Source organism: Cryptotermes secundus, unplaced genomic scaffold (assembly GCF_002891405.2).
Source record: "Cryptotermes secundus unplaced genomic scaffold, Csec_1.0 scaffold973, whole genome shotgun sequence".
NCBI lineage: Eukaryota > Metazoa > Arthropoda > Insecta > Blattodea > Kalotermitidae > Cryptotermes > Cryptotermes secundus.
The window spans coordinates 354,631-375,332 of NW_019745099.1; the positions used below are offsets into that span (position 1 = coordinate 354,631).

General features: G+C 39.5%; 1 protein-coding gene and 1 long non-coding RNA gene across 6 annotated transcripts in view; one reads left to right on the forward strand and one right to left on the reverse strand.

Moving 5' to 3' along the window:
* Positions 1–20,702, reverse strand: part of LOC111875009 (GATA-binding factor A-like) — a 107,465-nt gene that overhangs the window by 14,664 nt on the left and 72,099 nt on the right. The gene's annotated exons all lie outside the window — the stretch shown is intronic.
* LOC111875010 overlaps positions 2,052–20,702 on the forward strand; it is a 121,289-nt gene continuing 102,638 nt past the window's right edge. Inside the window, exon 1 of the long non-coding RNA XR_002844648.2 lies at positions 2,052–2,145. This is a non-coding gene — a long non-coding RNA (uncharacterized LOC111875010). The remainder of the gene's footprint in view (positions 2,146–20,702) is intronic.

Consider the following 20,702-nt stretch of genomic DNA (forward strand, 5'->3'; position numbering starts at 1 on the left):
GGTACTTCGGTTTCCCCTGCCAATCTTCATTCCACCAATTACTCCACAATCACCCTCACCTATCATCTGGGGCTCGTACAATAGGCCAGAAGTGGCCGCAGTACAAGAGACTTAGTCCAACCCCACTAGCATTAAAAAAACGCATCTAATATTCAATGAATCACTTCAAGATGCCGTGTAAAATCAATCTTTGACAGATCCTTGTAAATTGTTATATATTTCTTTTCTGTCTTACGTCACCTTCCGCAATAATATGACAAATGTCCTGAGAAGCGAGATCCCTGTAATCACTAAATAATGATACAACTTTCAGTATAACTATACACCTTTCAGAATTCTGTCTTCTTGGATTTAAAGCCGTGCAGTTCGTTAAAAATCAGTCGACTTTTCGGAGGAACATGTCACTCTGACCGTTAGTGTCCAAGAACAGATCAAATAGGAAAGCGCCGTGAAGTTGATAGTAACGGACTTCACGGCGTTATGTCCCAGACGAAAGAAACTCTTCATAACTGTCGGTGTGAGAACCTCAGGAAATTGAATTTATTTTAGAGATGACAAAATCTATTTCTAAATAGTCTCAGCGAAGCATATTCAAAAACCACGTTCCATATTTCAGTGAATATGTTCGCACGACATCGCTACAGTTTTCCCCATGTGTACTATGAGGGTTCAACAAGGTGAGCTGTTAGCTTGCGCCTGAATGACTTGTGTCGCTCTTGGTGTGTAGCCTGCAATGTGTTGATTGGCAAACACACATCCCGCTGGCCCGGCTGTCGCTACAACTGCTACACTCTCTGAACCAGAACAGTTCTCGTGTTCCCCAGGGTGGGTTGATAGCAGATCAGATATATGGCGGCTGATCCATTACGGCCCAAATACTCTCTCTCGAGAACCCTCTGTCATACAGTGCACTGGCCTGCACAGTCATAAGGTACGGTGTTTGGGCTCCGTTGGCCTACGTAGAGTAACAATTCTGTTAAAAACCATACAGGCTCAGTCAAGTTAACAGGAAGTATAAATCAGTACTTATATTATTCAATTATATATCTGTAGGTCTATTTGTGATTACGACTTCCGCTAGTAATATCTACAAATTCAGACTGCATTATATCAGCCAACAACATTAATGGAACCCGAAATTTCATTACTGTGTTCACAAGACCGCGACGCTAGTCCCTAGCAAGCTAAACAAATCAAGTTCTCGTCTTCCTATCTTACTTCTTTAAGATCCAATTCAATGTTAACCTCCCGTCTACGACTAGGTATCTCAAATGGTCTATTTCCTTCAGATTTTCCTACAAAATCTTTGCATGCTTTTCTCGTTTCTCTCACGCATTGTACATGTCCCGCCCATTTCAACCTCCTTAATTTGATCAACTCTAATTATGTATCTAGCGAGGAATGTGAATTATGCAATTTTTCTCAGTCTTCTGCTACTTCCTCCTTCTTAGGTCCAAATATGTTCCCCAGGACCCTTTTCTCGAAATACTGGTAGTCGTCCATACAAAACAATGAGAAAATTTAGTTTATTCTATATTAATCTTCACTTCCTATAAGCAGCAGTCAGGAACACAAACGATTCTGAATTGTATGGTATCAAACATTCCCCGAATTTGGGTTATTCTTAAGTTTTCACGAGTGACAATGTTACTTGTTAGTGCCGTTCCAAGATATTTCCGCTTTGCCACATTTTAAAGGATCTATTAACTGTCTTTATCTTATGATTGTACCCAAATTCTGGTGACGAGATGTCAACATACACTTAGTTTTCTCTGTCCTCACTTCTACGCACGTACATCATGTCCTTACTAGAGCCTGTTAAAGAAATAAAGCTATCGCTGTAACAGACTGCGAAGGTCCATAGGGTTGTGAGACGTCGAGGCTCCCAAGAGATTAAGGATGTTGCATATACACCGTAGGAAAAACTATAATCTGAATGACATTTTCCGATAGTAAAGAAATCGATATATGACGTCATCATCAACCTGTCCGAACCTGTCAGACAACAACCCCATCTAAGGAAACAACTCTTTGCATTCTGAAGAGGCCTATTAGTCACACTACAGCTGTGCCCATACACAGGCAAAAATACACTACGCCAGTACGTCAGTTCGTGCCTTCACAGACATATATTCTGCTACACTGGTAAGTAATAATTCTATCCTTAACTGAAATAGTAATCGAACTGCATAATTCCTAAAATAGTACAATGTAAACAAAGCATTACTTTCGGATCAGTCTCCAAGGATTCACATTATACTACGCTAGCAAGTCGCTCATTGCCTTCAAAAACAACCATTGCACTCCTTCAGGAAGTAAAATTGGTTTAACCCAGTGATAGTCTAGGTGTACAACTCACCAAAACTTGATATGACTTAGGTAATTCTAGATAAATTCCAACAGTTTTGATTTGGACTGACCGAGAGGGATGTACAAGAGAAAGGGGTATAAGACTGTGTATTTCCAAGTTACATGAAAGATTTCTGACAAAGTGGTAAACATATAACTTATACTTGACAGAATTCTTGTATTTAGGGGAAATGCTATATTTTACACATATCTTTATAAAATTAAGACTAATCGTACATTATTTCATAATATTTTATCTTAATATTATACGTGTTCACCTTTTACCTATAGCCCACGTGGGGTAAACTTGTCTAACTTGTATTCATCATTTTATTGCGACAATTTACGTTCGAAACATAAACTTAATAATTAAAAATAAAAACAGGAATTTCTGTTGTATGTTTGTGTGATATTTTATATTATACCTATACGAAAACACAAACAGAATACAAATTTAAAAAGTTTAATAATTACTTTGTGAAATATTGAAGGTTATGTTGCTATCTCGTCACCAAAATGCAGGCCAAATTCATGACCTAAAGAAAGATAACAGATGTTTTGAAAATGTGGCACAGTTCAGATATTTGGGAACAACTACAACAAATCAAAACCTGATTCAGGAGGAAATTGAACTCGGGCAATGCTTGCTACCATTCAGGTCAGAACATTTTGTCTTCGCGTCTGCTGTTTAAAAACATAAAAATTAGAAAGTACAAAACTGTAATTTTGCCTGTGGTCTGTATGGGTGTGAAACTTGGTCTCTGACATTAAGGGAGGAACATAGACTGAGGGAGTTTGAGAACAGGATGCTGAGAATATTTGGACCGAAGAGAGATGAAGTGATAGGAGGTTGGAGAAAACTACATAATGAGGAGCTTCATAACTTGTTCTCTTCTCCAAGTATAATTAGAATGGTCAAGTCGATGCGGATGACATTGGCAGGGAATGTAGAACGAATGATGGAGAATGGGAATGTATATAGGATATTGGTGGGAAAGCTGGAAGGAAGGAGACCACTGGGAAGAGCAAGACGTAGGTGGGTGGGCAATATTAAAGTGGATCTTAGAGAGGACGGATTGATTGAATTTATCTGGCTCAGGATAGGGACCAGTGGAGTGCTCTTGTTAACAAGGTAATGAACCTTTGGTTTCCATAAAATGCTGGAAAATTCTTGAGTAGCTGCACAACTGGTAGCTTCTCAAGAGGGCTCAGCTCCATAAGTGAGTGAGTGAGTGAGTGAGTGAGTGAGTGACTGACTGTTAAAGGTACATTGGATTGATTAAATTAGGTAGACTGAAATATATAACATATAGGAGAGCCATTAGTACCTGAAGCTGGTTCATCTGAGATTGAAGTTTGTTACCGAAATTTGAAAAGATATGAATTGCGAGGAATTGATAAAATTCCGACATAAGTGATCCAAGCAGGGCGTGAAACGTTGCCTTCTGAGGTCCATGAATTCGTAAGTTTGGAGTAAGGAGGAATTTCCTCGGCGATATGAGTACTGTTGATCGTGTTTATAAGAAGGGCGATAAAATTGACTGCAGTATTTATGAAAGAGTACCACTGTTGCATGAACTCCATACAACATACAGTATATATATATACACAGTGTGTGTGTGTGTGTGTGTGTGTGTGTGTGTGTGATGAGAGTTTCTGCAATTATCGGATTCTGGAGAACAGATTGAACTGAGCGGTAGGTGACGTCAAGGAAGCTGTCCCTGTGTTTAACCACTACGCCATGAAGACGTACGGGGAGTATATGTATACATCCATATATTCTTGATCTCGGCACTAGTTGGAGTTGGATGGGCAGCTTCACACTCGGCCACTTTACCCCGGAAGATAGAGCCCACGATACCCTTGGGTGGGCCCCCAACACCGGTCTGATTGACATGGAGAGGACAAAAATCTTGCCACAATCGGGACTCGAAATCCACACCTTCGGCCGTCTCGATTTCAGACTCCAAGAAGACCTACAATTCAGTGTCTTTTATTGCTAGTGGGGTGGGAGAAAGTCCCTTGTACTGCGGCCACATCTGGCCTATTGTACCAGCCCCCAGATGATAAGTGAGGGTGACTGTGGAGCAATTGGTGGATTGAAGATTGGCACGGGAAACCGAAGTACTCGGAGAAAACCTGCCGCAGCGCCACTTTGTCCACCATAAATCCTACTTGACCAGATCCGGGATCGAACCCGTGCCGCCGCTATGGGAAGCCAGAGACTAACCACTTGAGCTATGGCGCGGCCTATAATTCAGTTAATAGACGAATGTTGTACAAAATTCCTATGGCGTTCTGTACACCCCTGAATATACTTAGATATTATTAGTTTGTGTTTGTTTGTACAGCTCAGGATAGGGTCCAGTAGCGGGGTCTGAATAACACTTTCTGGCTCCTTAAAGCGCTGCGAATTTCTAGACAACTTAGCGTCTCAAGGAAGACTCCATTGAGTCAGTTCATTCGTGATAGTCCGTCTAGTTACGCTAGTCAGTCCACCATTCTGCATCTTCTGACCAGCACAGGCTCTATCTTAATTCGTAACAAGATGTCGCGTGAATAGTGCAGCAATTAAGCCGAATGCTGGCAAAACAAAAAATTTGAAATATATTCTATATCCTTTCGAAATATGCGACACTTCGTCGTTTCTCGTTTATACGAAATATTCAGAAGTTAATTCTCGTGACTGATAACATACATTGTATTCCTTACGACAAACAGATACAGACACTAGTCCAAGCAGTCCTACAGCCTTGCGTGAAAAGAAAATATTACGAAATTAAAGAAGAGACCAGGGCCCAACAAAGGGCTGTAGATCCAGTGATAAATGAATGAAAATACAGATACAGAAAAGTCATCATTTATGAAATGAAGTATATATATTTTTTGTAAATATTTGATTTTTTGTGTTTTTGATTTTTTTTACATAATCTGGTTCGCCTATGGCATGCCCTTTATTTTTCTTTGTTCCCTAATATCGATTTTACATAAGGGCGTCATGTCGTCCTGTCAAAATATTCTTCTTAATTGTCGGATCAAGCGACCCTTCAAGGGACGCCGCTACAACTCCACCAGCCACACGCACGCGTGGAATTCAGAGGGACCCTGTGTGTATTTTAACATTCCTGGCGCAGGACTTACACTGTCTTGGAATGTGCACCCTAAGTTATGTGGAAGGGATGAAGCTGAGCACGTGATTCCGAGGGAGAAGTGACGAATGGGGGAGGTTTAAACAACTACCCCTTATGCCTCTAGTTACTCAAATGAAGCTGTCCCATGAATGAATGAATAATGACGTCTCCAGTTTCCTCGGAATGATTTCCGAGGAGGAAACTCCACGTAACTTGAGGCATGGGAAGTGGCGAACTTAGGGTTCATTACTGTACACTGTACAGTATCGTGCTGGGAATTATGTAATGGGGAACTTGCAGCGCGTTTGGGGCAATGAGAAATATAAAATTTTGGTAGGGAATCCTCACGGGAATAGACCTCTTGGAAGACACAGGATTAGATAGAAGGATAATATAAAATTGATCGTATAGAAACAGTGTGAAAACGTGGGCTGGATTCAACGGTTGTGATCAAAGCGTGGCCAACTCGAGTTACATAAAAGGAGGGAAATTCTTGACCAGCGCAATATAATCTTGCCAAGGCTACCGTGCAGTTATTAGCGAATCATATGAATGAATTTCAGAGAGGCGGGCCTTTAACTACGCCATTATCTTGTTTATTTTTGCTGGTATGACACACATTTCGAAACTCTCCAGATATAGTTTCTTCGATTCATGATATTGTCAGTATCTCTTACTCGGTAGGTACCAGATTCGAGCCTTGGTTGAGCACTGATTAACTCGACCGAAGTTAGGCGTGGTGTCTTTCGAGATGAAAGGAAAAGAGCAATAATTATTCAGCATAAAACTTCAAGACATCCCGCCTGTCACCCGGGAATCAAACCCGTTCACAATAGGAGACACAACGATAAACAGTCAAGCATGACGTTCTGTAGAATATATTTGCGTCTGCAAGGAGGAAGTGTTATGATAAATCAGAGATATATCAGATTAAGCAGCCTAAGTCTTCTTGAAAAGTTGTTCACGTAGTGGCACGTATCCCAAGCCTGAGTAATTAAGCACCAAGACATGAAGACGCATGGAAGAGCGGAATTATATCTCCAGACAGTCATAACCTCGGAATTAGGTGGAGGTGAATATTGAATTTGACGTTCCGGCCGCTTTTGACTCAGGGGGAGAACCCGTAGCACCCATTCGCCTGTGTGAATCCCAGAACCGGCGAAAAGAGGAGGATCTCAACCATAGTCGGGAATGAAACTCCAGCAGGCTGGTCTGCAGTCACCTATTCTAGGAAAAGTTTCAATAGTTTGCTCACGTCTAACACGAGGTCTACCAATTGGCCTCTTTCCTTGAATCCCGCAGACAAAATTTTTCTCTTCTTCCAAACATATTTTATATCTGACACATTGGATCCTCATTGACTTTTTACCCTAATAGTATGAGCTGACAGAACAGCTACAGCACAGCAATAACACGGGGATCTGAATTTTCGAACAACCCAGTCCATGCATAAACAACATGAGTGGAATACCCCCCACAACGTGTTCAGCCTTCACACGCTTAGTAGGAAGGCCAAAGTAACCAACACGATCTATGTTCTGAAGAAATATCCCAGGAAGCAGACAGCCCGTAGCACAATATCACTATCATAGCGGAACAACAAACAACACACGTGCGATATGTAGTAGGCACAGGGCTTAAATGGAATTTGTAATAATGGTTATACATACCTTAATACTCGTAGCTACTTTAACTATAATTTCTATTTGTAATTTTAATTTTAAATCGTATCCATTTAATATCAAGTTTAACATCTGGTTTTAACTATATTGAACCACGTTCAAAAATTAAAATACAATTGTCAGTATAGTATAATCATACAGACACGATATGAATTCATATTGATTAATGACGCAATTCAGAAGCTAAATAATATTCGTGCACACCTGAAGATGACCCAAAGAAAAGAACGAAACATGTAGCGTTAACACAAACAATGAATAAAAGCAAATATTGACACAGTAGTGTCTATTTTGTTTCTTTTTAATTATTTGTTGTGCGACTGTCCAAAATTATATCTTTTCGTAGTATAAGTTTTGAAATTCTTCAAAATGTAATTTTGTTATTGCCTTGTTTACCATATCCATTCATTCTTATTCGAGCCATTTTGGAATCTGCATATAGCTTCAATATTGGAAGGTTGTTCTGAACATGGTATGAACTTTCAGGTTTCATGAAAAGATGGAATATCACGACTAGTTGTGCTAATACAATTTTCTCAAGAAGTCCTCCCCCCACCATATATTTGGTTATTTGAGGGTGAAGTTAACCTTGTAGCTGCAGGGTCTAAGCACTTGTTCTGAATTCCCTAACTGTATTCCTTCAAGTGAAACTTGTGCTAGCAAGAAAGCCCTTCCTTTCAAGGCAAAACTTGCTGCACTTTATGCATGAAGTAAGTGTACTCAACATGTGTGGATATTTCAGCAACTGCTGGAACCTCCCTTACTGCTTATTTTAGGGTGGGTAGGAGCGGGTTCATTTTGCACTCAGAACACATGATCGGTGTATCCGTTCCACCAGATGGAACGCTCGTTTGGGAGCCTTGTTGCCAAATTATTTGTGACCCTCTTTGCTCCGCTCCACCGAGCCCGACGACAATATAACAGCCACGCGAAGACTAATTGGTACGGATCTGTCGCGTCTGTCTCCGATTTAAAGTGTTTCTTTTTCGCTGGCTGCGGAAACGTGACGCAATAATGTGAACAAACTATTCTTCTGCTTCACTTAATTATGAACTGGAACTTTATGAGATAAATGTACAATTATCTATTTAATGCATATTCCACTCAGGTAAGAGGACAAATTGCTTTGATATTCTATTCTGTATTAAAATTTGCACTATATTTCTCCCTGTTGAGATCTAAGATTTTCAATATTTTACAAATCGATAACATTGCTCTGTGTACTCTGGTCGTACGAGATGAATGTTCATTTATACTGCTTTAATTTCTTTGAGTCGATAGAACGAATTCCTCAAATATTGGGACTTCCTTTAAAATTTTGTATTACCTGAGGCCTAAGATTTTCTTGATTACGTAAATCGCTAGTATTCTGTCACTCTATTCTGACACTATAGTAGTTTTATATTTTAACTTGAAATCTTGATCTGCGATCATCAGTGGCTGTATTAACGGAAACAGGAGGATAGATAAAATGTTTTTTTAAAGGCTGAGGTAAAATTAGTAGTAAACTTTATCTTCCTCATCATAAAGGGTTTCTTGAAATGAATTACTGTAATTACTTATTGTAGGCTGGTTAATTTCGTAACCTACGTCCTAACAAGTAGAAGCCGGAATAGCTCAGTCAGTATAGCGACTGGCTATTGTCTGGAGGAAGGAGGGGTCGGAATTCGAGTCCCGGTGAGGCAAGAATTTTTTCACTTTTCCATGTTGTCCAGACCCGCTCTGGGGTTCACCCAAACTTCCTATCTAATGGTTACCTGAGGCCCTTTCCCCGGGGGTAAAGCGGCAATGGCTTGAAGCTGACCACTCATGTCCAGCTAGTGCCGAGGCCAAGAAAATGTGCATCTATACATTCATTCCCCATACGCCTTCATAGTGTAGTGTTTAATTAGGTAATTAACAACTAAGAGCAGCTATAGCTCAGTCGGTATAGCGACTGGCTACGGGCTGGGAGACCGAGAGTTCGGAGTTCGGAGTTCCAGTTCCGGTAGGGTCTAGAATTTTCACTTCTCCACGTCGTTCAGACCGGCTCTTGGGTCCACCCAACCTCCTATCAAATTGGTACCGGGGGCTCTTTCCCCGGGGGCAAAGCGACCGGTGCATGAAGCTGACCACTTCCAACTAGTGCCGAATTCAAGAAAATGTGTATCTGTACATCTATTCCCCCATACGCTTTCATGGAATAGTGCTTAATTAGTTAAGCACAGGGGCAACTTTACTTTACCTTACATCCTAACAATTTCTCTCTCTCCTATGGCTCTCAGACTTATGGACCTTTTGAGCTTTTTCAGTTTCTTAATTTTATACATCGTCGGTATGAATTTTTGGACAGGGGATCAGCCCGTCGGAAGGCCGCTACCTGCAGACTTGACAGCACAAACAGAATAAACGCACAACAGACATCCATGATTCGAAACCATGAGCCCAGTGGTCGAGCGGGCTAAGAGGGGCCCAACAATTTACTAAGCGATATTTAACCTTCCCACAATGTTTTTTTTATTGCTAGTGGGGTGGGACTAAGTCCCTTGTACTGCGGCCACTTCTGGTCTATTGTACCAGCCCCAGATGATAGGTGAGGGTGATTGTGGAGCAATTGGTGGAATAAAGATTGACAGGGGAAACCGAAGTACTCGGAGAAAACCTACCCCAGCGCTACTTTGTCCACCACAAATCCCACTTGACCAGACCCCGGAATCGAACCCGGGCCGCCGCGGTGGGAAGCCAGCGACTAACCGCTTGAGCTATGGCGCGGCCTCCCCACGCTTCCCACAATGTTAGTAGAACACCGCGAACAGAAGTATCGTCTTTCGTGTTCTGTTAATGCAGGACTCTACCCAAGGTTTCGCTCTTATATAAGAAATGTTTATGTCTCTGGTTTATGATTGGCTATGTCTGTTACCTGTTTGATCCGAATTATTTTATTTGTTATGTATTTGCGCTTCCTATTTCTAAATGTGAATTTGAATGGATTAGTTGGTGCAGGGGCTAAGCTGGGGGCTCGACGAACGAGAATTTAAGCCTCAATTCCAGGAAGGATCAAGAAACATCTCTGTTTTTCACAGCGTCTAGTCATCTGCTCTGAGACCCACTAAACCTCCTATCCAGAATGAGAAGCTCTTTCTACGAGGGAAGTGATTTCTCACCTCCGCCTACGATCGTGATTAAGAATGCATGGAGCTATGCCTCCACTTTCCCATATATTTCCACGGCATGATGCCTAGTTAAGCATTATAAAGCATTATTATGCTTTAGATATTTAACTTGACTTTCCCTCGTTCCTCATAGTTCAAAGCCTTTTGGATTCTATGCCCTTACAACTACATGTCTGTATATTTATCTGCATTCTTTTGTTCGCCAATTAATGCATTATTTATTGTGTGAAAATTTGATATTTTTTATTCTTCTCAGCCGGAAAATTTAAAATATCACTGATAATTTCCCGCGCATTATTGATGGTATTTATTTATTGTAGATCTGTTTTTTTACTCTTTCTCTATAGAAATCTATGTTAGGTAAAATGAGGGACAAATACTTCTGTAATTTCTATACAACTTTTGCACTAAATTTCTTTATAATACAGACATATTCTGCTTCTTTCTCAAGCATATTTCCTACTCTTATTTTCGTTGTTACTAAACAGAAATGAGAACTTAGGGCACGTACACACACAGTGACATCGGTCGTACGACGTCCGTACGGTTCATATCGCATCAAGTAGTAGAATATAAAGTGTAGTCTTAGCGGTCTTAGCTTTCATAAGTGACGACATGCGACATGTACCGTACGACAGTCGGAGAGCAAAGAAATGTATTTGGTCGCTCTAGTGTGAAAAGAAGATTGTACGGCAAAAGAAATTGTACGACATTTTTCCGTACGACTGATGTCGCTGTGTGTGTTCCAGCCCTACTGTTCTACAGTATAGAAGTAAAACCATGTGTAATTGGAGTCTTCTTGGGCAATCAGCCTTGTCAGTGTGGAGTTGGTGTCGCATGTTTCAGACACTGTCCCTCTATTCAGCTTCAGGGGTTGAGGTAATGAGTGTTTTCTCCAGACAATATCTGAAATGTCAGGCACCAACTCCACATTGACACCCCTGATCACTCCAAGAGACTTTTGCCGTATATTTTTGCTTTGAAAGCATCAAATTATATATGAAAATCATGTTGTTACAGTAACCACAAAGTAGATTTTCATACTTTCTACGTATATGTGCCATTACGACCATAGATAACGCCATGCCGTTAAAAAACAGACTATACTATTAAGGTCAAAATTCGTTGTATAAAAATGTGATCGTCTTTACTTCCCTGTCTGTGATAAGTCGTGTCTTTCTTGTCTCTCTTGGAAGAATTTCTCGTGAAACCTGCTGAACTAGAATGTTGCGAGTTTGTAGTTACTGTATCACCAACTATCCTTCGGCGTGGCATACTTAATAGTGCTTTTTGGTGTAATCTATATAGATTTGTACTAATAAAACATAAATATATATATATTATATGTGATGGTTTAATTACTCCACCGTAACTTTAGCCCTGAACTTTGAAACGCCGGCAATGTTTTTCACATTTATTGTACATAATCTGCAGTGTCTGCAAGAGTGTACAGTAAATATAGACTCGTGATTAAGTTAATGTCATTGGCGTAAATCTCTGGATTAGTGTTCACTAATTATTATCGTCATGCTAGTTTAGGTGGTTTTACTCAAGTGCGTCCTGTATAGTTAAGACTGTGTATCTTTCAATCTGTGCGCAGTTTCCCTATTGTCTACTTGGTTAATGTGGTTTCTAAGTTGCTTAAGTATTTGGCACTCCACTTTTCTATTTCACTCAACACTGTGTTCATTTGTAGGTCTTCATGGATCCTGTGGTTATTTATACAGAATCATTCGAAATAGATCGGAGAGTCTCGAATTTGAAACGCTGGAGGTTTTCGATGTTGGAATTTGATGCTGTTTCCCATAGTCGAATAGCAAAATCCCAGATGGGTTTGAGTACAGCTTTATGTAGGAAGAGTTTGCTTTCTATTGACAGTGTTGCTCTTCCTAGTAACCAGTGCATTTGTTTCGCTTTTAGGTTGGATTGTTTTCTTTTGATTTTGGTGTGTTTTGCCCATGTCAGCCTCCTATCAATCTTCTTGTATTATGTTTTGGATTTCCTGAAGTGTAAATAATTTGATTGGTTGTCCTATTTGAAGTGGTTCTTTCTACGCTTTGTTGATTTCTGTTTCGAAGGCTTCGTTCTGTGGCAGTTAGTTTGGTTTGAATGTCTTTTTATAAAGGTCCTGAGAAAGTGTTTACTTTTTATTACTTCGGACCCAGGTTTGGTCCGCTTTTCTGATTGGTGGAATGAGCTGTATCGATTGTTTTAATCTCTTGGTTGCTTTCCAAAGTGAGTAGTCGGTGTCAATTGTTTTTGTTAAGGTTTTTATATATGTCTGAAATGTTACTTCTTTGATACTTTTTATATAGTCTTTTAATTTTCTAGTGGCTTCATTATACATGCGTTTATCTTCAGGATGAAGACTCATCTGCTATCTTCTTAGCTTTCGGTTTCCCTTAATTTGGTCCTAGACTTCCCATGGGTATTCCAGATATTTAGACTGAAGATTGTCGTCTGGTGGTGTTCTCCAACCATATTTTGTATTATGTTATTGAAATCTGTAATAGCCTCTTCGATGTCTTTCGCTGTTTTGAGCGGAAAGTTGAGTTTTCTTAGGTTTGATTTCCGAATGCTTCCCAATTTGTTTTTCTGTTTTGCAGTTTTGGTGGTTGTTGGGGACTTAAAACTTGTGTACTGATTAGTGTGTGATTCGACTCTGTCTCTACGTTGGGTTTAATGTCTTAACTAGTTATGCAATAGTCCTTTAAAGATTAAGAAGCCTAATATTTCTGGAATTTTTGTGGTACTTGTTGGCTAAAAGTTTGTTCGCCCGTGGATAGTATTTCTAATTATATTTACCGAAATGATAAGAGCTTAGCGTAACACATGGCAATACTCTACGCTCATGGAGAAGGAAAGCAATAAAAGTCATTTGACAGGTCCTGAGTTTAGACCGAAATGTAGCCGAGACTCAAGTTTAAATGACATGATGGAACAAAACCTGGCACTCAGTAATTCAAGAAGAATTTCAGCGAGGACTGAACTTCTGAAAGTTAAAGTTATTACAATTTCGGGTATGAATTTGAGTGTTTATTCAGTGCCGTTGTCTTAAATTCGAACACTACGGAAATGTGCACTAACGCAACTTTTGGTCCATTTGAATATTCTTCACACATTTCGGATATTTGTCTACAAAATAACATAGATTTCAGATCGCCATTGGATTTACTTTAAAAGCTAGTGCGCGACCGAAGAAGACAAGGGCAGTAGCTTTGGTCATTTCTTCACTCGCCACTGTAAGATATGGAACTTCACTTATAAACAAGAAATGTCTATGAAGAGAGCAGTCTTCTGGGATTTGGCACCGTGTATATGTGGTGTTAACCGACGTTTCGGAGGAACGTATCGCCTCAATCTTCAGGGTAGACTGCTTTTACCGGTTCTCACGGTCTCTTCGCCTGCGGATTTCTTATATTTTCCCTCTACCCTGAAGATGGAGGCGATACGTTCCTCCGAAACGTCGGTTAACACCACATATACTCGGTGCCAAATCCCAGAAGACTNCAGAGAATAACATATGTTGTGTCAGATCTTGGTGGCTGACTGCACCCCCAGTCGTATTACTGGGAGAGACTGATCGAGGTTTCAAGGGCATGAGTGAATATTACTCTGTACGCCATTTTGCCCTACAGAGTTCTACGATTTGCGATGCCGCTTCTCTCCGTCAAAGAAGACCTACAAAATGTCAAAGAATTTCTATATTATTTCCGTACGGGAGCTGGCGAGTTGGGTTATTTCTTCAATAAGAAAGATATGATTTACTCATGGGTTCGTTATAACTGAAATAATACTCCCCCCCCCCCGATAAAGACGCATTCAGTAAGGTTTTAATTTAAATTTTCCGTGTTCAGAAACTCTAATTCATTGGGTAGTTACTGTGACTCTTTGTACTTGAAGCATATTTTCTCGAACACTTTATTTCAATCAGACCTACGAGTAAATCAAAATGAAAAGCAGATTTTACTCAATTTTTCTGTCCGGAATAATGCAGTGAGAACGTAGATACCGCAAGACTATATTTTTTTGTATCGGCTGTACTGTCGAGATTGGATTCATCTGGGGGTAATACAGTCCGCCCTGGATGTAATGAGGCAACACAGTATATCTGATCACTCACGAAGAATTCATGGACAGTGTTATTGAGGTGAGGAATGTACGGATTTTGTTTCCACAAGGTAAAAAAATATAAGGATTTATGACGTGGTACTTATGTTTATGAATGATTTCTTTTCTCGTTTCATTAGTTCATCAGGTACAGAACTGAGACGTAAGCATCCACTGGGCTGCACTTTGAACTCAAATTTGAAATAAAATACGTATTGCACACCTATATACCGCTCCGAAAGACACTGTTTCCACCAAGTAAATGAGTGTAATTTTCTCTGGTGAAGGAAATTCCTTTAACATCAAATGTATTATTATTTTTTTATTGGGGTGAGACTCAGTGTTAGGTGGGTCTCTTGTCACCACGGCATGACGCGTCCTCAGGTTGCGAATGGAGGAGACAGCCTCCAGATATGGAGGGAAGCTGTGAGTATATCGAATAAGTAGCCGCAGACAACCGACAAGGGGTGCTCCTCCAGCTTGGGGGTTGGGCGTGGGGCAAACATCTCCGCACCTTTTTTACCAAAGATCACAAGAAGCCTCGGACCTGGACGGATCCTTACATAAGCCACCTAAGTGAAAGAAACTGGATATGAGATTTGATACTTGGAATGTCAGAAGTATATATAGGGCAGGTTTGCTCAGGGCAGTGGCGGAAGAAATTTCAAAATATAAGTTAGATTTAGCGGGAGTACAAGAGATCAGATGGGACTGAGGTGGTATCGAACCAGCAGGCAAATATATATTTTTCTATGGAAAGAGGAATTAGGATCATGAATTAGGTACAGGTGTTTTGATACATAAGCGAATCTTATCAGCAGTTAAGAGGGTAAAGTTCGTTAGTGGTAGGATATCATACACAACGGTGAGAGGTCGCTGGTGTGATATCATCGCTCTGAATGTTCATGCCCCAACATAAGATAAATTTGATGATATAAAGGACAGGTTCTACGATGAATAAGAGATTGTATTTGATAAATTCTCAAAGTATCACATGAAAATTTTGGGGGAGATTCCAGTGTCAAAGTAGGTAGGGAAGATATTTTCAGACTAACAATTGGGAATGAGGGTTGCATTAAATTATTATTGATAATGGTGTTAGAGTAGCAAACTTTCCCACATCAAACAAATCTTACTGTCAGGAGTTAAATGTTCCCTCATCGTAAGATTCAAAGATTTACTTGGATATCTCCTGAAGGAGACACAATCAGATCGGCCATATTTTGATAGATATGAAACGGCACTCAAGTATACTTGATGTCCGATCATACAGGGCAGAAAATTGTGATACTGACCACTACCTGGTGGTGGCAAGGGTTAGGGAAAGACTGGAAGTGAGCAAACAAACAACACACAGAGTTCATATAGAGAGGTTCAATCTCAAGAAATTAAATGAGGTAGAGCGTAAGGAACGGTATTGTGTTGAAATCTCAAATAGGTTCACGGCTTTGGAAAACTTGGAAACTGAGGTGGATGTTAATAAAACTTGGGAAACTATTAGAGAGAATGTAAAAATTTCTGTCGAGGAGAGTCTAGGTTATTGTGAACTGAAGAAGCATAAGCCGTGGTTCAATGAAGGGTGCTCAGAATTACTAGACGAAAGAAAACAAGCCAAATTGCAATGGTTACAGTATCCAAGCGAGTTAAATGGGGATAATCTGAACAATATAAGACGTGAAACCAGCAGGCATTTCAGGAACAAAAACAGGGAATATCTGAGAGACAAATTGATGAGCTTGAAATGAACAGTAAGAACAAGAACATTAGAGACCTGTATAGAGGAATAAAGGACTTTAAGAGGGGTTACCAGCCTAGCAGTAACTTATTGAAGGATGAGAATGGTGATCTGCTTGCAGATTCACACAACATTTTGAATAGGTGGAGGAAATACTTCTCTCAGTTATTGAATGTACATAGGGTCAGTGACGTTAGGCAGACAGAAATCCATACAGCTGAGCCGTTACTACCTTACCGTAGCCCTTATGATGTTGAAATTGCTATTGCAAAATTGAAACGGTACAAATCGCCAGGTAGTAATCAAATTCCGGCATAACTGATTCAAGCAGGAGGTAAAATATTACAAGATCCATAAGCTCATTACTTCTATTTGGAATAAGGAAAAACTGCCTGATCAGTGGAAGCAGTCTATTATTGTACCAGTTCACATGAAGGGTGATAAAACTGACTGTAGTAATTATCGGAGAATATCAATGCTATAAAATTCATACAAATTATTTTTCAATATTCGTCTCTCAAAGTTAAGTCCACATATAGAAAAAATTATTGGGGATAATCAGTGTGGGTTTCAACGTAACAGATTAACTACAGATCAGATTTTCTGCATTCGCCAAATACTTGAGAAAAAAATGGGAGTACAACGAGACCATACATCAGCTAATTGTAGACTTCAAGAAAGCCTATGATTCAGTTAGGAGGGAAGTATTGTACAATACTCTGATAGAGTTTTGGGTACCCATGAAACTAGCTAGGCTGATTGAAATTTGTTTAAAGGAAACGTATAGTAAAGTCCGTATAGGTAAACATTTGTCTGATAATTTCCCTATCCAGAATGGTCTAAAAAAAGCAGATGCTTTATCGCCACTAGTTTTCAACTTTGCTTTAGAATATGTCATTAGGAAGGTCCAGGAAATTAAATGGGTCACATCAGCTCTTAGTCTATGCCGATGATGTGAATCTACTGGGTGATAATGTTGATACCATAAAGAAAAAGACACAAACTTTAATTGACGCTAGTAAGGAGGTTGGGCTAGAAGTAAACACAGAGAAAACTGAGTATGTGTTGCTGTCTCGTCACCAAAATGCAGGGCAAAATCATGACATAAAGATAGTGATAGATGTTTTGAAAATGTAGCACAGTTCAGATATTTGGGAACAACGAAAACAAATCAAAATCTGATTCCGGAGGTAATTAAGGGGAACATTGAACTTGGGCAATGCTTTCTGCCATTCAGTTCAGAACATTTTATCTTCTCGTTGCTGTCTAAAAACATAAAAATTATAATATAACAAATAATAATTTTGCCTTTGGGTCTGTATGGGTACGAAATTTGGTCTCTGACATTAAGGGAGAAACATAGACTGAGGAGGGTGTTGAGAATATCTTAACCGAAAAGAGATGAAGTGACAGGAGGTTGGAGAAAACCCCATAATGAGGAGTTTCATAACTTTAACTCTTCTACAAATATAATTAGAATGATCAAGTCGAGGAGGATGAGATGGGGAAGGCATGTAGCACGAATGGGGAGAAGTGGAATACATATAGTATATTGGTGGGAAAACTGGAAGGAAGGAGACCACTGGGAAGAACAAGACGTAGGTGGTTGAAAAATATTAAAATGGATCTTACATAGGATGAGATGGTATGGATGGATTGATCTGGCTAGGATAGGGACCAGTGGAGGTCTCTTGTGAACACGATAATGAACCTTTGGGTTCCATAAAATGCTGAGAAGTTCTTGAGTAGCTGCACAACTGGCAGCCTCTCAAGAAGGGCTCAGCTCCGTGTGTGAGTGACTGGGGTATCACTGAGTACACTTGGTACTGCGGCGGCTACTGGCCTATTGTTCCAGACACTGAGGGTAAATGATGGTCATGTGGAGCAATTGGCGGAATGAAAATTGACAAAGGGAAACCGGAGTACCCGGAGAAACCTACCCCAGCTCCATTTTGTCCACCACGAATCCCACATGATCACGAATATAAGAGAATGGTGACAAAAGCTTTGAATGTAGGAATTTCTTCCAAATGAACTGATAGGTACAAGAGACTGAATAAAACGGGTATTGGGACGAGCTGTCTTTTCCAGCGTGTAACATGGGTAACCACTTATAAATTAAGTATCATCCTCCTCTGGGTTAGTACAATAGCTTCTATAATTTATTGAAATAAAAAGATTCCTGGTAAAAATAATACAATAAAAGACGAGTAATACGAGAGATCTCAAAAATAAGGACAACAAATAAAAGGTATTCAGGTCTCAATTCCATTTAGCCTTCAGAAAAGGTATACGGTGTTCAAAGGAAAGCATTGAGTAAAAATTAGTTAGTGTGTTAAGACTGTGAAAGCTATATAACATTGTAAACTTGCTGCGAGCAATACTGGAATAAGTGTTTCTCAACACTTCTTAAATGAATCGGATGGCAGTAAGAAAAAGTCTTCTCCTTGGACTGGTTATTTAAGCAAGAGTTGTGCCTGCATGTCTCATCGAGTGCGAGCACATTAATTAGTTACGAGTCAAGTGACGGAGGTTCGATTTCCTGCAAGGGTAAAAATATATGAATTCGTAACGAATTTCACACCCATTATGGAGCCCACTCAGTTTAGAATTTCATTGGAAGGCCGACTGTGAGCTCCTCCTCAGTGTAAAGTTGAAATACCAGTAATTAACGGATTTTCATGAAATTTTGTAGGAACGTCATGTCGTTAGAACCAATTCCATCGTGTTTTTTTTTTGTCTTTTTTGCCTTCAGTAACTCCAACAAGGCAGCAGTGGAAACTGCGGAAGTGGGAACAACAGGAGTGCCATCGAAGTAAACCCATGATAAGTTAGATGTTCAAAAATTTGAAAGTTATATTAAAGAGACCCAATTTTTGGAGAATGTCAAATAATACTTGTGCCTTAAGAAATTCTTACTTAACTTTCAGTTGAAGGTAAAAATTAATTATTGGCCATGAATATATTTCACAGTCTGGTATGTAATTCTTTCATATGTTATGAATTAAAAACTTTGGAACGCTAAGCAAATTTTAGGTTACAATTTGACAGAGGCAAAGGATTCATGTTCTACATTGGTGAAAACCACGCGCAGAATTGTATAATTCATATTTATTTGTAGCTGTTGCTAGTCTGACCATCATGGAAAAAAGCATTTATGGCAAGTGAGCATCTTAAGGTCTTCTTAGAACGGTTTATGATATTACAGACTTCCAGAGACAAGCTTTTTTTTTGCTTTTTTTTTTGCGATGAGAAGTTATTAACTTCGCATCCAACCCCAAAGCAGGAGGACCACTCCTTGTAGGCTCTCCAGGACTGATCGTTCATTGTCACTGCACTTACCCTCCATCCTCAGTCTGATCATGCGCCATACCGTTGTGACAAGGGGCCCACTTAACATGAGAAGCAATCCTTCTTCATTTAATGCAAGAATATAGAACGTTATACTGTGGAATACATTAAAGAAATCGCAACTTTTTCAAAATAGCATTTTATAAAAAGAAAAGCGAGGTCTGCGGCGGCGTGAATCCACATGTTTTATTTGCATAATATGGTAATAATTAATACAACAATAGAACTGATTAAGCGTAATTTTTCATAGAAATATGTTATAAGAATAGGACTGCCTACAGGTATTGCGCGAAACTTGTTATGTCTAAAATTAGAAATATCGTAAACTGAAATTTTTAGGTTACTTGCGACATTTTTCATATAGAGGAAATTTATAATATTATAGAACTTAGAATGGAAGACCAGACCACTGACTTACCATGGTTTGAATTATAAAGACTGCTACATTTTTCCTAGAAGCCAGCAAACAGGAGTTAAGAAATGTTTTCAAGACCCGCTCGCCAAAACAAAAAAGAGCACTCAATTATTCTTCTGAAAAAATTACACATATATAATCGTAATAAATCTAACTTCCCACTAATTCTTCTTGATCATTCCATTCTCCTTGCAGGTGGGTCTCTATGAACTCTTACGTGATATAGCTTTTGCCTGTAAAGTACCAATTAAATTGCACACTGTAATTAAAACCATTGAAGTGATATTCCATTTAGTTTCAGTATTGCCAGATTATTCAAATTTTCATTTCATTTTCTACGCTTCCCCTTCATAAGGTTCTTTTTACTGAACACTCTTTCACAAGAAACCGTAGAAGTTGGAGAGAGAGAGCAATTATTGGCGTTATCTTCATGAGAACTGCGAACTTCATTCCTTATTACATAAGATATTTCAACAAATCCTGGAGCTTCATCCTGCTGCATACGACCTGTCTTCTTGCTACTCATTGAGCATATCTTCTATAATCTTCTGAAGCAAATGTTGTGAAATTGTGAAGTGAAGCTTCTCAGTTCTCTATCAGTCAGCCAAGCGACTGTCACCAGAGAACAGATAGCGATAGGGTTTATTCTCGACATTAGTCTATTAGCACTTTCTCACGCTGGTTCTTCGCTTGCGGATTTTCTTCTTCTTTCTTATACCCTGAAGATGGAGGCGATACGTTTCTCCGAAACGTCAGTCAACACAATATATACACGGC